Below are 14,150 nucleotides of genomic sequence, written 5' to 3'. Positions count from 1 at the left end.
CTAAGCAATTCCTCCCCAAAGAGAAGCACACATTCACAAGCAAACATAATCCACTACTGTCTCTCTGTGGTCATTATCCAGTGCCCGGCCGTTGCCACAGCTGTAGTGCACAGTGATCTCTTTCCCTGTGCCATCTTTTGATGTGGCCAGAGATTCTGAAAATCTCTGAATTGCTAATTATATGATTTTCTCCACCTTGCCCCCAGAAGCTTAATAGCCAGATCGTTTTTTCCCCAGCAAGCTGAATGCCCCACAAATCAAAGACCCAATTAATTAAAAGTAAACAGGTTTCACCAGGCCGGCGTGGCTCAGTGGTTGAGCATCGACCAATGAACCAGGAGATCATGGTTCGTTTCCTGGTCAGGGTAGATGCTGGTCGCAGGTTTGATCCTCAATGTGAGGCGTGCAGGAGGCAGCCAATCAATGATTCACTCTCATCATTGGTGTTTTTATCACTCTCTCTCTCCTTCTTCCTTCCTCTCTGAAATCAATTTTTTTTAAAAAGTAAACAGACTTCTCCATGAAACCCCTAGTAACTATCTTTATCTCAAAGAAGAAATCACCCTGCCAGATGCCTTCAAATCGATCCCACTGTGTAGGTTCCTCCTGACATTTAGCTTTCACCTCCCAGGCTGGGCCTGGGAAGGGCCAAGAGATTGCACTGTTCCGGAGTGGTACAACCCAGAATTCACCTTGCCTTTCCCTCAGCCTGCCTGTGGGGAGCGTTTTTCACTCTCATCCTGGCTTGAGCAGGGCAGTGCCCTGGCCAGGGCAGCGCCTGGACAACATTAGAGGAGGCGCTGCCCCAGGAAGGCCTGGAAAACACAGCTCATTAGCTGGGCTGAGTCACTGGGGTGTGGACGCTGTTGAGTCACATTCTTGCAACATAACAAACAACCGAGAACAGGGAGAGATTCTATAAAACTCTTTCAAGGTCAGGCTCGCCCTCACTCTCCGGCCGGCTGCCAGGGCAAGGTCATCGTGGAGAGAAGGGGAAGGTGCCACCGGCCGGGATGGCCGGAAGCAGAGCCTGCACTGGCGACTCTGTGTCTACCAGCTGGTGGGGGACATGAAACACTGGCCCAAAGACACCCTGGAGCCCATCCTCTCGCAGTCGGTAGAGGAGCTTGGAGTCCGGGAGACCTGGTTTCAGTGAAGAAATCTGGGCCATATGACTCCTTCCTCCAAGACTGGCTGTACATGCACCCGCTGGGGACAAGAAGCCGTTTGAAGAGGAGAAACTGCGAAGACGAGAGGGAAAATGAGAAAAGATCCAGACCAAGGCAGGTGAGGCAACAGTGAAATTTCTGAGAAGCTGTCACTGCAGGTGGGGATGAAGAACAATGTCAAATGGGAGCTCAACCCTGACACAGTTGCCTGCTCCTTTCTCAAAAATCTGTAATAGAGTCAACAGCAACAACAACAATAAAGTAAAAAATAAAAATATAATTTAAAAGGTTGAAGAAAAAAATCACGGTGTTGTGGTAGCCCCTCATGCACTGAAGTTACCAGAAGAGCCCGTCCCATGGTGGGGGCGCGTGTTGGTGTGCGGCGATGGTAAGCCGGCTTGACACTGTCAGGGTAGCTGTGGTGAACTTTGAAGGACCAAGACCAAAAGATGTAAGTACTGCTTAGCCCAGCAAGCTGCCAAGGGAGTGACCCCCAGCTTCCAGACGATCTGAACCTACTCTCCCTCAGAAGCCGTGACGCAGAATCCGAGGCACAGTGGAGCCACGATGAGCCAGCTCTGACCAAATAGGGAATTTTAGAGAGCCTGTGGGGACAGGGGCTAAGCTGCATATACGTGTTGAATTCTCCATGTCTGCCCTCTCCATCCTTGACTGTTATCATATCCGGCCTTCCTGGGACAGTCCTGCTCAAGAGGTACCGAGCTGTAGATTTGATAAGCTGAATATTAATAGACCAACACAGTCTAGATACTATGTCCTCTTCCGCCATTGAAATTCATTGGAACAAATGGAAGAGCTAGCCATTGTCGTTAGTCCTTGGCTCATCTGCATCATCCAAACTGAACATTTATGTCTCAAGAAGAAATATAGTTCACACAAACACTCCATCCATGCTTTTGTTCCGGCCCTCCGGTCCAGTTTAAGAACCCATTGTGGCCCTCGAGTCAAAAAGTTTGCCCACCCCTGGTCTAGATACTATGTCCTCTTCCGCCATTGGAATTCATTGGAACAAATGGAAGAGCTAGCCATTGTCATTAGTCCTTGGCTCATCTGCATCATCCAAACTGAACATTTATGTCTCAAGAAGAAATAAAGAGGTTGTGTGTTTTTTTTTGTGTTTTTTTTTTAAATCCACCAAAATCCTTGTTCAAGGCCAGTTCACAAAAGCACTCACAGCTCTGCAAGAGTGAAATAAAAGGTGAGCAGAACCACAGCTCCCGACTCAGGCCAGTCCCAGCTCAACAGGTTAGCCCAGGGCTGACCCCTGAGAGCAAAGGAAGAGACCTCTTGAAAGGCAATACTCTCTGGGGTCTGAAGGCCTCGGCAGAGGAAGGGCATGAAGTCCTAGTCATGAAAAAGGCTTCAGATTGGAAATGACCCCTCCCGGGCCATCTCGGCAAATCTCCTACCAGCCTCTGGTCTCCAGCTGTAATTATTCTTGGTCTTGAACTCCTAGCTGGACAGAATTTACCAAGATGTAATGTAGCCCTTCATAGCCCAAGGACCCAGGCAGAGAGGAGTGCTTTGAAACTGAGCTCTGTTTCCAGGGCATAATTGGTTCAGACTTCTGAAACCGGAAGACAACACCCCAGTTTATTAGGGATCAAAAGCATCTGAGAGGCAGGTTTGCTGGAACCTAAAGTTTCACTGGACTAGTAGAGGCAGGCCTGGCTTGTTTTCCTCGGAGCTCAGCACCATTTCTTTCAGGCAATGATCTGTAGTGGGCCACCTCGGCCTGAGACCCAAACTAAATGTTCATCCTTATGAGTAAATGCGTCTGATAGATCAAATGGTGGGAACCCACAAGAAGCAAAGAACGCCGAGACTAACACGCTGGTGCGATGGCCACACCTGTCTACAGTGTGGACACCACTTCCCCGACAGGACATCCGAACCTTGGCTTTTAATAAACTGAGACGCTGTTTTCACTCTCTTGGTGAAAATACGGGGAGATGCTTTCTGAGTTGGGCTGGGGAGAGTCAGGAAGAAAGGGAAGGAGAAACCCAGGAAATCAAGAGAAGCTGCTCTGGTCCTTTGACAAATTTCTGCCGTGCTCCTCTGGCTGATCTGCCCACTCACATTCTGGTCATTTTCTCTCTAAAATAAGGCGGACCAGTACCTCCACTTGTGTTGAATGTTTCCATCCAGGGCTTGCGGACAGTCTTGCAAATGTGTCATTGGCAGCAAGGAGGTCTAGGTGTGGTTGTGGATGGTGAGATGCAAATTCATCTTTGCCTCTGGAAAAACAAGTCAAAAGGTAGGGCTTGCTGTAGGTAGTCAGATCCTCTCTAAATCCAGTATATTTTACTGCAGAGTGGGATACAGAAGAGATGAGAACTAACATTTATAGGTGTGCTGTGCGCTTTAGTTATGTTCTCACTTAATCCCCCAACAAGTCTAAGGCAGGTGGCATTCTCCCCATTTCACAGATGATGAAACTGGGGCTGTGTGTTTGATAAGGTAGGAACTAGAGGACCTTAGGGAGCCGGTGAGTTAGATTTGAAGCCACGTTGGTACATTCAGTAGTCCATGTGCTTTCCACAGGATCATGCATCCTGTGCTATAACCACCTCTGGTCTTCCAGCACTTCTTAAATTTCCATGGTTTTTCAAAGAGTGCCAGGAGTGATTGGCACTAGTGATTTGGATTTCATCTTTTAAACATATTTGATTTAGATTTTAAATTGATTTGAATTTCATATTTTAAATATATTTGCTTTGTCTTTTTAAAATATATTTTCTTTGAATTTTATATTTTAAATATGCTTGGATTTCATTTTTAAATATATTTAAAACTGTTTTTTTTTAAATTATAATTAAAAACACAAACATGCAGTTGTTAGCTACCAAATTATAACACAGTGGAAACCCATGGCACATAAACTTGTGCTGACAGATTATTGAGCCAATCTTGAGATAAAGCTTCTTGGGCTCTCCTTTCTCTCTCTCTCTCTCTCTCTCTCTCTCTCTCTCTCTCTCCTAACAGAACTTAAAAAAATTTTTTTTACTGATTTTAGAGAGAGAGAGGAAAGGGGAGAGAGAGAGAGAGAGAGAGAGAGAGAGAGAGAGAGATTTGTTGTTCCACTTATTTATGCATTCATTGGTTGCTTCTTAGGTGCCCTGACCAGGGATCGAACTCAAAAACCTTGCCATATCGGATGATGCTCTAATCAACTGAACTACCAAGCCAGGGCTCCTAACAGAACTCTTACATATAAATGTACCTATGGTAAAATGCACAGTTCCTAAGCATACAGCCCATGACTACTCACACATGCAGTATACTACACCCACATAACCACCACCTCTGTCAAGACAGCCACAATGTCCAGCACTCCCAAAAGTTAGTTCCCTTGTGCCCTTTCAAGTCACTAGCACCCCTCCTCCTCGCTAGTCTGACTCTAGAACCAGAGACTAGTTAATTTCTAATGAACTAGTTGGTTAGGAAGGTTGTGGGTCTGCACTTCCAAGAATGCAGCGCTCAGTCAACAGCCACACAAGGCTCAGAAGCATGCATTTCTCCATGCTCCTCTCAGGCCTTGGTGAGCTGTCACAGGCCCATGTGGAAGCTGCTATGTAGCTCTACTGCTTATAGAAAGTGTTGTGTATTTCAGGTCTGACTTTTGTATCTAGGTAAAAAAAAAATAATAGTCCTAATAATAATTTGATTTGGAAATTTTAAAATGTTCTAGTGTCAGGTGGATACTAAACTTATCTGAGCAATCTGTTATATAAATATTCAACTACTACGTTGTATACCTAAAACTAATATTGTATATCAACTGTAATTGAAACATAAAATAAAAAACATCTGTGAAAAATGCAATAAAATGTGGTGTGCCTATAAAAAAATGACAAGGCAAGCTTAAAAAAATATTTGCTTACTCTTTGCAACTAAAATAATAGAAGTAAATTAAATGCTGAGCTTGATATAAAGTTGCAATGGTTATACCTGTATTAATTATTGCAAATTTTGGTATTCATCAAAATAGTAATTTTTCCTCATAGATTAATTTCATTAGAAGTATAAACGAAATAATTTTTAACTTAAAATGTATAAAAATAAATTATTTTTAAAATATTTAAAAATTAGGGTTGATATAAGATTTGTCTGAAAAAGTTATACTAAAAAGTTTGCAACCCACATCCTAGGACATAATTTGTTTGGGCATAGAAATTTGATGCCCTGCAAGTAAATGAATTTTTCTCTTCTTGACATGCAATTTACCTCAGACTTACATTTTTCTGGACCGCCCTTGTTCTTTTCCTATCCAGTTTGAAGCACTTCCTCTATTTGTGGGCACAATGGAAACAAAGTAGTTGCCATTCTGCCACCTTCACCAGGAGAGCCCCACCTGAGACCTTCCTTGTAGGCCTGGATTGTGGTGTGTGTGTGTGTGTGTGTGTGTGTATTAATAGCATTGGGGATTGTCATTCTTGTTCCACGTATCTAAAAAGAATTTTACTATTTTTTTAAAGAACAGTTTATTGATTTAGAGAGAGAGGAAGGGAGAAGAGAGAAACATAGATATGAGTGTGTGACATCAATCAACTGCCTCCTGCACCCCCTCTACCCAGGATCCCGCAGGAAATCTGGGCATGTGTCCTGACCAGGAATCAAACCAGCAAACTTTCAGTGAACAGGATGATACACAACCAAGTGAGCCACACCAGCCAGGGCTTAGTATTCTTTTTTTTAAAAAAAGGAGAGAGACCATTCTCAAAAGTCATTTCTTGAAGTGGGGGTGGGGGGGAAGAAGAGGAATGCATGGGCCTGAGGGCAGTGATTCATCACAAAGCAGCTTGGAGAGAGCACAGGGCTATGAGCAGGTGAGCTGGGGAACTTCGCTTAATCCCCACAGGACTCAGCTCAGTGAGTTGAGCTAGACGTCGGGCCCTTCTGACACAAGGACCAGAGGGGGTGGATTAATGTACAAGATGGTGGTCATCAGGGGCTGTTGGAGGTACAGGTAGAAGGCAGAAGGGTCCTGGGATGTCGGCTGGGGCCTCTCAGCTGCTGGAAAATGGAGGCTCAGAAAGTTGCTTGGACTGTGTGAAGCTGGACTCAGGATAGAACCAACCTAACACTTGGTTGGGCAACACACACTGAACTGGACCATGGAAACAGGCAGGACTTCCATGGTGGGAAGCGGGAGAGGAGAGTGGGAGCAGAATAGGCAACTCAGTGCAGAAGCCTGAGGCTCCGAGAGAAATCACAGGGTTCCCAACCTGGACTAGACTCAAGCAATTGCTGAGTAGAAGGGCCAAGAAGCAACCCCGAGGGTCTAACCAGAATGGAAACTGAGGAAGAGGTTCTGAAAGAGACTGCACAGCTCACAGTCAGGCAAAGAGGGCAACCTAATTCCACTCCCCACCCACTAAAATTGGAGAGCATGACTGTTGCATCCAACCCTGTAGGCTGTGGGTGTGGGGGAGGATGACTTTCTAGATAAAACCTAAGAAGGAATTAGGGAAGTAGGACCACGAGATGCCTGGTCCCATGTGTAACATCACCAGTGACTTATTCTGCTTTGCTGTGGTTAACTGCCCACCCCCCAACTTGCTAACTTCGTTATTTTCTATTTTTCAGTAGTTACCAGTAAACAGCATTGGTTATGGTGGTCAGCCAGACTGCCTGGCTTCATATTCCAACATCGCCACTTACTAACCGTGTGGACTTGGCCAACTTGTTAAATGTCCCTCGGTTTCTGTTTCTTTTCTCTGTGAAGTTATAATAATAATAGGACCAACTCATGGGGTAACTATAATTAAATGAGGTCATGGATGTAAAAGCCCATGGCACAGGGTAAAGGTTCAATAACCATTTGCCTGTGTTGATGGTGAGGGCAGAAATACTGGTAGCAGTAGAAGCAATGACAAACCAGTGGTCATGCACTTGTTTCAGAGGTGGGGGTGGGGGAGCAGAAGGGGGTTGGGGAATGGTGCCCTATTGGCTTGGGGCCCAGAAGAATCTGAGAAGGAGAGCTTCCTACTGTGATTCATCTCTGGGCACCTCTCATTCCTGGTTGGTCCCCACAAGCCTGCCCACTGGACATCCTTCCTTCCTTCAGGTCTCTGCATTGAAAACGTCTCAGTAGATTCTTTTTCCTGCTGGGAACCTGACTGTCCCAGTACCTGATGGTGTTGTGTGCCTTTCCATCAGTCTTTTGTGCTAGTCCTCAAACCAGCCCCTTCTCCCGACTTGGCTGTGGGTACCAGCATTCTCCCAAGCACCTGAGTGTGACTTTTAGTCATCCCTGAGTGGTTCTTCCCTCTCACTGAGGCCCCACAATCCAACGAGTCCTCGAATCCTGAGACTCTTACCCCACAGAATCCCTCAGATCCTCCCCCTCCGCTCCCCTCCCACGCTATCTCCTTCCCATTCAGATACCCTTTACTGCCCACTTGAGCTATGTCAAGAGCATCCTAGAATTTCAGCCTCCAAGTTCCTCCTCTGCATTTCTAATTTAGCCTATGATTTGCCACCAGATTAATTTCCCTAAAGCTGGGGTTTACAGAGTTTTTTGGCTATGACTCACAATGAGAAATAAATCTTACTTCCCAACCCTGTACATACATACAGAACTCACAAAGCAATAATGTGCTTTGATATTGTTTTTATTCATGACCATGAAATTGACTTTGTAACCCACTAATGGATCATATTCCACAATGTGAAAACACTGCCCAACGTAGCTCTAATTATATCACCACCTTAGTGAAAGCTTTCGATAGTCCCCATCATTGACTGAGTTTACTATAATGACTCACAATAAGAAATAAATCTTACTTCCCAACCCTGTACATACATACAGAACTCACAAAGCAATACTGTGCTTTGATATTGTTTTTATTCATGACCATGAAATTGACTTTGTAACCCACTAATGGATCATATTCCACAATGTGAAAACACTGCTCAACGTAGCTCTAATTATGTCACCACCTTAGTGAAAGCTTTCGATAGTCCCCGTCATTGACTGAGTTTACTATAAGTTCTTTAACCTAGCATTAAAGGCTTCTTTCTATAGAATGACCCCAATTTTTCTGTCTAACCATTTTGGTACCTATTTCCATTCATGTCATTTAACCTCTCTGGGCTTTAATGGTCTAATATATCAAAAGGGAAAAATATTCCCCCAGCCTGAAGGCCAGAGATAGACCTGATGATCCATTTAGTTTCTTCTATAACAGCTATGATTCTGGGATTGTAAACGCCCAGAATCCAATAGCCACACATCTCTCTTCTCTGGTCTCCAGACACTCCCATATCTACTTATGTCTTTGTTCGTGTTGCCTCCTCTAGCTGCCTCCATTGAAATCCCATCAAAATCCAGCAAGAGCAAAGGACACAGGAAGAAAAGGTCAGGACATACTCAAGGAATGCAATTAGTCTACTAAGACTGGAGCCACTAAGCCTGGTATTTTACACACCAGTGGGAAGAAAGATGAAACCAAAGAAGTGGGCTAAGCTAGTTTATGTCAAACTTAAACCTTCAGACTGAGATTTCATCTTAATTTAGAAATCATGGGGAGTCATTAATATTTTCTGAGTAGGTGTGACACGAGCAAAGGTGAGATGTAAGAAGACTGATTTGCCTGGAGCTGGGGACATCAGAGGTTATTTCAATAATAAAATGGACATAACCCGGAGGCAGTTGGTATTGTACAGGCCAGACCAGAGATGGGTCCTAGAAATCCAGGCAGGCAACATCAAGGAGGTTCAGCTCCAGCCACCGATAAGCCTCCTGGAGAGCAGAAGGAGCACATTGTCGAGATACAAGGGGCAGACTCGAGCAGAGGGCCAAGAAGGTGCCGGCTCCTGCCAGCTCTGGCAACACAGCACCAGGACATAGCCAGGAACTGGGACTCCGGAGCAGGAGGCCACTCCTTGACAGGACTGCTGAGAGCAAAGCTCCTGGCGGAAAAGAAAAGGAACCACCCTTTCCTTGTGTATGTTCCCCCACGTCCCGCGTGGGGTTCAGGGTTCAGGATCTGGAGGAGGGGCCGCACACAAATGAAAGAGACGAGACAAGAATAATAATTTGGAAATATTGGGGGCCAGGCGGGCAAGCCCAACTCAAGGGGAAGGACTTCCACTGGTGCCCAGGCCTTGCCAACCTTTTATTCAATCTTGGATACACATCTAGCTCTTAGGCAGGCAATTGCAGTAGCAGACAGACTATCTTGAAGGTCAGTAAATATTAGAAGGATTTACTCTGAGACTATTTGATCAGGAAATAGCTTGAGCCCCCATTGTCTGGACTAGACAATCGGTGCATAACTCTGGCCCTTGCCATGGGTTCAAGGTTCACCAGCATTCCGGGATCCTTGTTTGCACTTCTCTGCTAGTGAAGACGATGGGTGGCTTCCTGCATTTCCTCAGGTCCTTTATGTGATAATTTGACTACCAAGCACTTTCGCAGGCTGGTCTGACTCACAGCCTGAAGTCTGAGTGACATCACACTGCCTCCAAGGTCTCTGAGGATCAGAAGCAAATCCTCTCTCCTCCTGGGCCCAGTGCACGGCTCATTCAGAGTTAGCCTACATACCTGTGTGTTGGATTGGATTGAAAAGGGATTATGATCTCTATCACCCCACAGATGTCACTGGCTGTTTGTCTATCTTCACTGGTGATTCTTGGTGTCTGCACCTTACACTGTTTACCTGAAAAAGCCTGCATACCAATGCTCTCTGGTGGATTATGCTGATACTGTGAATTCATTAACCTGAATGTCTTTCTAGATGAAAGGCTTGAGGTGCAGCCTTGACAACGATGGTGTGTGAACGGCTAAGGGAGAAGTGAGAGTTATGTGGTCATAAGATTTGTTTCCCCTCATGCAGAGAGAAACCAGCACCATTCCTATTCTCCTCATGTGCTGTCTTCCAGATTTATCATAAACATCATGGTCTCCCACCACCCAAGGTGCTCAGTGGTTGGGTGGAGCCCCTGAGGGAGTAGTGGGGGTTGTGAGGAAGCTGAGTCTTGTGCTGGAGCTGCTGGAATCTGTGTGGGTCCCACCATAGACAGTTCTGGCAGCCCCACCACAGGTGGGAGAGGCTGGCTGTGGTTCCTTCGGGGCAGCACGCTGCTGGGGGTGGACAGGAGGCATCTGACTGCCAGGAAAAGGGCACAGAACTGTTTCTCTTGGTGAACTCTCTATAAGCACCCGTTAGTGAGATTTCCTGGTTCGTAGTTATTCAGTCAACACATACTAAATGCCCCTCTGCCAGCAGGAAAACAGAGAGAAGGCAGGTCAATTCCACTTTTGTTTTTTGTTTTTAAAATATATTTGTATTGATTTCAGAGAGGGAGAGAGAAATAGAAACATCAATGATGAGACTCATTGATCGGCTGCTTCCTGCATGCTCCCCACTGGAGAGCGAGCCCAAAACCTGGGCATGGGCCCTGACCAGGAATTACCATGACTGCCTGGTTCATAGGTAGATGCTCAACCACTGAGCAACACTGGCTGGGCCACTTTTGGGCCTCCTAGTATATTTTTTTAAATATACAAATGGCTAAAGATTTAAAAATCATAATATATTTTATTTTTTAAAAATGTTTTTATTGATTTGAGAGAGAAAGAAACATTAATCAATCAGTTGCCTTCCTTATGCACCCCTACCGGGGACAGAACCTAAAATCTGGACATTAATCAATCAGTTGCCTTCCTTATGCACCCCTACTGGGTGCATGTGCCCTGGGAATGGAACCAGCAACTTTTGGTGCATGGGACGACGTTCAACCAACTGAACCACACAGGCCAGGGCTACAAATCACAGTGTTTTGTAAGTTTGTGTTTTTAAAATTAAAATTGCATGATGACTATTGTCTTCTTTTCCTCCTGTAAGTACAACTTGTGTCTGAATTCATGATTTCGTTTACAGAAAGCACAGAAGTCCAAATCTGAGGCTCTTTATGAACATGGAGCCTGGATCTCTTGCCACTCGATCCTCCCACCCCAACCCCTCCCAGGGCTCCCCTCCAAGGCCCTGATGCAGAGAAGACAGAACTCCCTCTCATTACGGCTTTGATCAATGCCAGACTGTTCACTGCTTTCATTCAACCACAGAAGGATCTCCCTTAGACTTCAAATTGAGCCTGGAGCTTTGATCTGCCCCAAGGGACTACACCCAGATGCAAGACTCTGTCCATGTCTGAAGTAAGTCTTCTGGGTCGTGAGAGCCTTTACTGCCATCTCATCCAATAAACCATGCTTCTTGGCTTGAGTTCTCTCTATGATTCTCCATAAGCACGAAAAATGTGAGAACGCCCTATTTCTAAAAGCTTAGACACGCTCACCTGTAGCAACAGGAAAAGAAGGGATTCCCCAAAGAGACTCTTTGGCTTGGGCACGTGACAACCGCCTCTAAACCACTGAGCCAGCAATAGAAGGTGCCCCGATGTCCGAACACTGAAGCACATGATTTGATTTCCATCGTGATAATATGAGGAACTGCCAGTACCCTCTTTTAAAGAAACAGCCAAAAGGACCTAACCCAACACATTAACATATTTACAAGATTTTGGTTTTAGGGAGCAATGGTCAGAGGGACCTATTTCTTTGAAATCTGCTTCTTTTCCAGCTTTGAGGGGACCCACACTGGGGGCTTCTATAAGGCCAACTGACCTCTGAGTCAAAACCTTGCTGGGTTTTCCTTACTCAGACTTTCCCCCCCTAAGAATTTCAAGCCAGTTTTGAGAGAATTAAGGAGTTAGCACTCAACCCTCACCATCTTCGTGAAGAACAGGGGGTCTGTCTCTTCTAGAAATAGGGAATCTGAGACCCTGGCACCTGTTCTGTGTCTTGGGTGGTGGGTTGGTTCCTGCCCCAGAGTTCACTGACAGCGGAAAATACAAAGAGGTGGTGAGGACCGAGGAGTGATGCAGGTAGAGAGAGTTGTCGAGAACTCAGTAACCTGGAGAGTGTTGATGTGGAAAAGTGTCTACTCTTCAGAAAAAGTAGATAATCAGGTGAGAAAGAGCGGAAGGAATAATACAGAATCTAATAATAATATGATATCAAAAGGAATAAAAATATTTTTTCATATCAACCTCATCTTAATTATAAAGAGGTAAATATGATGATGTAGTCATCACGATTGTGGTTTTTGGCAAACAGCTATGTAATTTTGTTTCTTCACAGGCTGTAGCAAAGGAAAACATTTAAAAATGTTTTTCATCCCAAGGAGGAAAAAAGACACAAGTAGAAGGATCTGTTTTCCTCCAGACCTGATCACACATTTGAAAACGTAGGACACCCTTAAACATATTTATTTTAGAAATAAATAAATAAATAAACATATTTATTTATGCTAGAAAACAGAGCTAATTACTTTGTGTTTATCTTAGTGTTAGTTCTTGAAAGAAGAGGAAATTATATAGTACCACATCCATCATTAACTACTGAGCTTTGGACATCCTCAGTCAAGTGACTTTTAGTGTGTAATTCTAAAGGAAATGACTGTTTTCTTCCCTTTCTTTGCCTTTAAAAGTGAAAATTCAGGTATAGATTTTATATGAATCCTGGTAAATGTGATCACCACAAGATCTCCATCTCCTGATAGCAAGAACATTGGCTCTAGTGATTCTTTTTTACGTCTAAGAAAAAAAATGCCATTCAGCATGTATTTATTCAGTGTCTGATGTTTTACTGGGCACTGGGGATAAAATAGTGACATCCCCCCCACCCAAAAAAAATAGAGCCTTGTGAACAGTATGGAGACTCCTCAAAAAATTAAAAATATGGCTACCATATGAGCCAGCAAATCCACCTCTGGGTATTTATAAAAAAATAAAACATTAATTTTAAAAGCTGATGTACCCCTATGTTCCTTGCATCATTATTTACAATAGTCAAGATATGGAAGCAACCTAGGTGTCCATTAATAAATGAATAGATAGTGAAGATGTGAGATATAATGGATTATTACTCAGCAATAAATAAGGATGAAATCTTGCCATTTGTGACAACATGGATGGACCTAGAGAGTATTGTGTTAAGTGAAATAAGACAGAGAAAGATGAATTACCATGTAATTTCATTTATATGTGGAATCTAAAATATATATATAAAATCTTATCTAGTAAAGAGGGGATATGCAAATTGACCATCACGCAGTAATGGTCAAGATGGCTGCACCCACAGTGGAAGCAGGGATTCCATAACACAAGATGGCTGTGCCCACAGCGGAGGCCGACAATGAGCCTTAACAAGCAATCAGCAGGGATCTGAGGCTGCATGGCGCTGGGCCAGGCAGGGTACCTGAGGCTGCGCCCCCCACCTGGTGGGGCTTAACAGGGCACCTCAGGCTGTGCCCCCTGCCCTGGCACTGGGCCACGGGACCTGAGGCCACACCCCCCATCCAGTGGGGCTTGATGGGGGACCTCAGGCCGTGTCCCCCGCCTGGCAGAGCTTGACAGGGGACCTCAGGCTGCACCCCATGGCCCAGGCTAGGGAACCTCAAGGTGCACCCCCCGGCCCAGGCTGGGGGACCTCAGGCCGCGCCCCCGGCCCTGGCACTGGGTCAGGCGACCTCCCCACCCACTGGGGCCACTCTCCCCACTCAGTGGGGCTTGACAAGGGTGGGGCTGGCCGGGTCTAGCCCAACGGGGGTGGGACTGACTGGGTCTGGGTCTCGTGCAATTTCGAGGTGCACATGGGTGGGTGGGGACTTGACTCTGGTTCCTGTGGCGAGACCTAGACTCTGACAGGAGGAAGATTTTCATATACATTTTACTAATTTTCTTTCATCTCTGACACTTCTATTATAGAGAAAGGGCAAATAGAAATATTAAAATATTTCCTCTAATTAATTCCCTTTTGATGTGCATGAATTTTGAGTTCAACCAAATGAACGCTGGGGGAAACCCATATATATATGAAAGGGGCTACATGCTAACCTGACAAGCTCAGGGAAGGCCTGCATGGCAGTCTTGCAAACTCAGAGACCTAAA

The 14,150-nt window shown here is 45.0% G+C and overlaps 1 long non-coding RNA gene across 1 annotated transcript in view; it reads right to left on the bottom strand.

The window, feature by feature from the left end:
- The window catches only part of LOC106723907, a 39,753-nt gene that overhangs the window by 11,375 nt on the left and 14,228 nt on the right, over window positions 1-14,150 (bottom strand). Inside the window, exon 2 of the long non-coding RNA XR_001359648.1 lies at window positions 3,310-3,427. This is a non-coding gene — a long non-coding RNA (uncharacterized LOC106723907). The remainder of the gene's footprint in view (window positions 1-3,309; window positions 3,428-14,150) is intronic.

This window comes from Myotis brandtii, unplaced genomic scaffold (genome assembly GCF_000412655.1).
Source record: "Myotis brandtii unplaced genomic scaffold, ASM41265v1 scaffold675, whole genome shotgun sequence".
NCBI lineage: Eukaryota > Metazoa > Chordata > Mammalia > Chiroptera > Vespertilionidae > Myotis > Myotis brandtii.
Note: the sequence above shows the minus strand (reverse complement) of the source record. Positions and strands in the feature narration are given on the sequence as shown.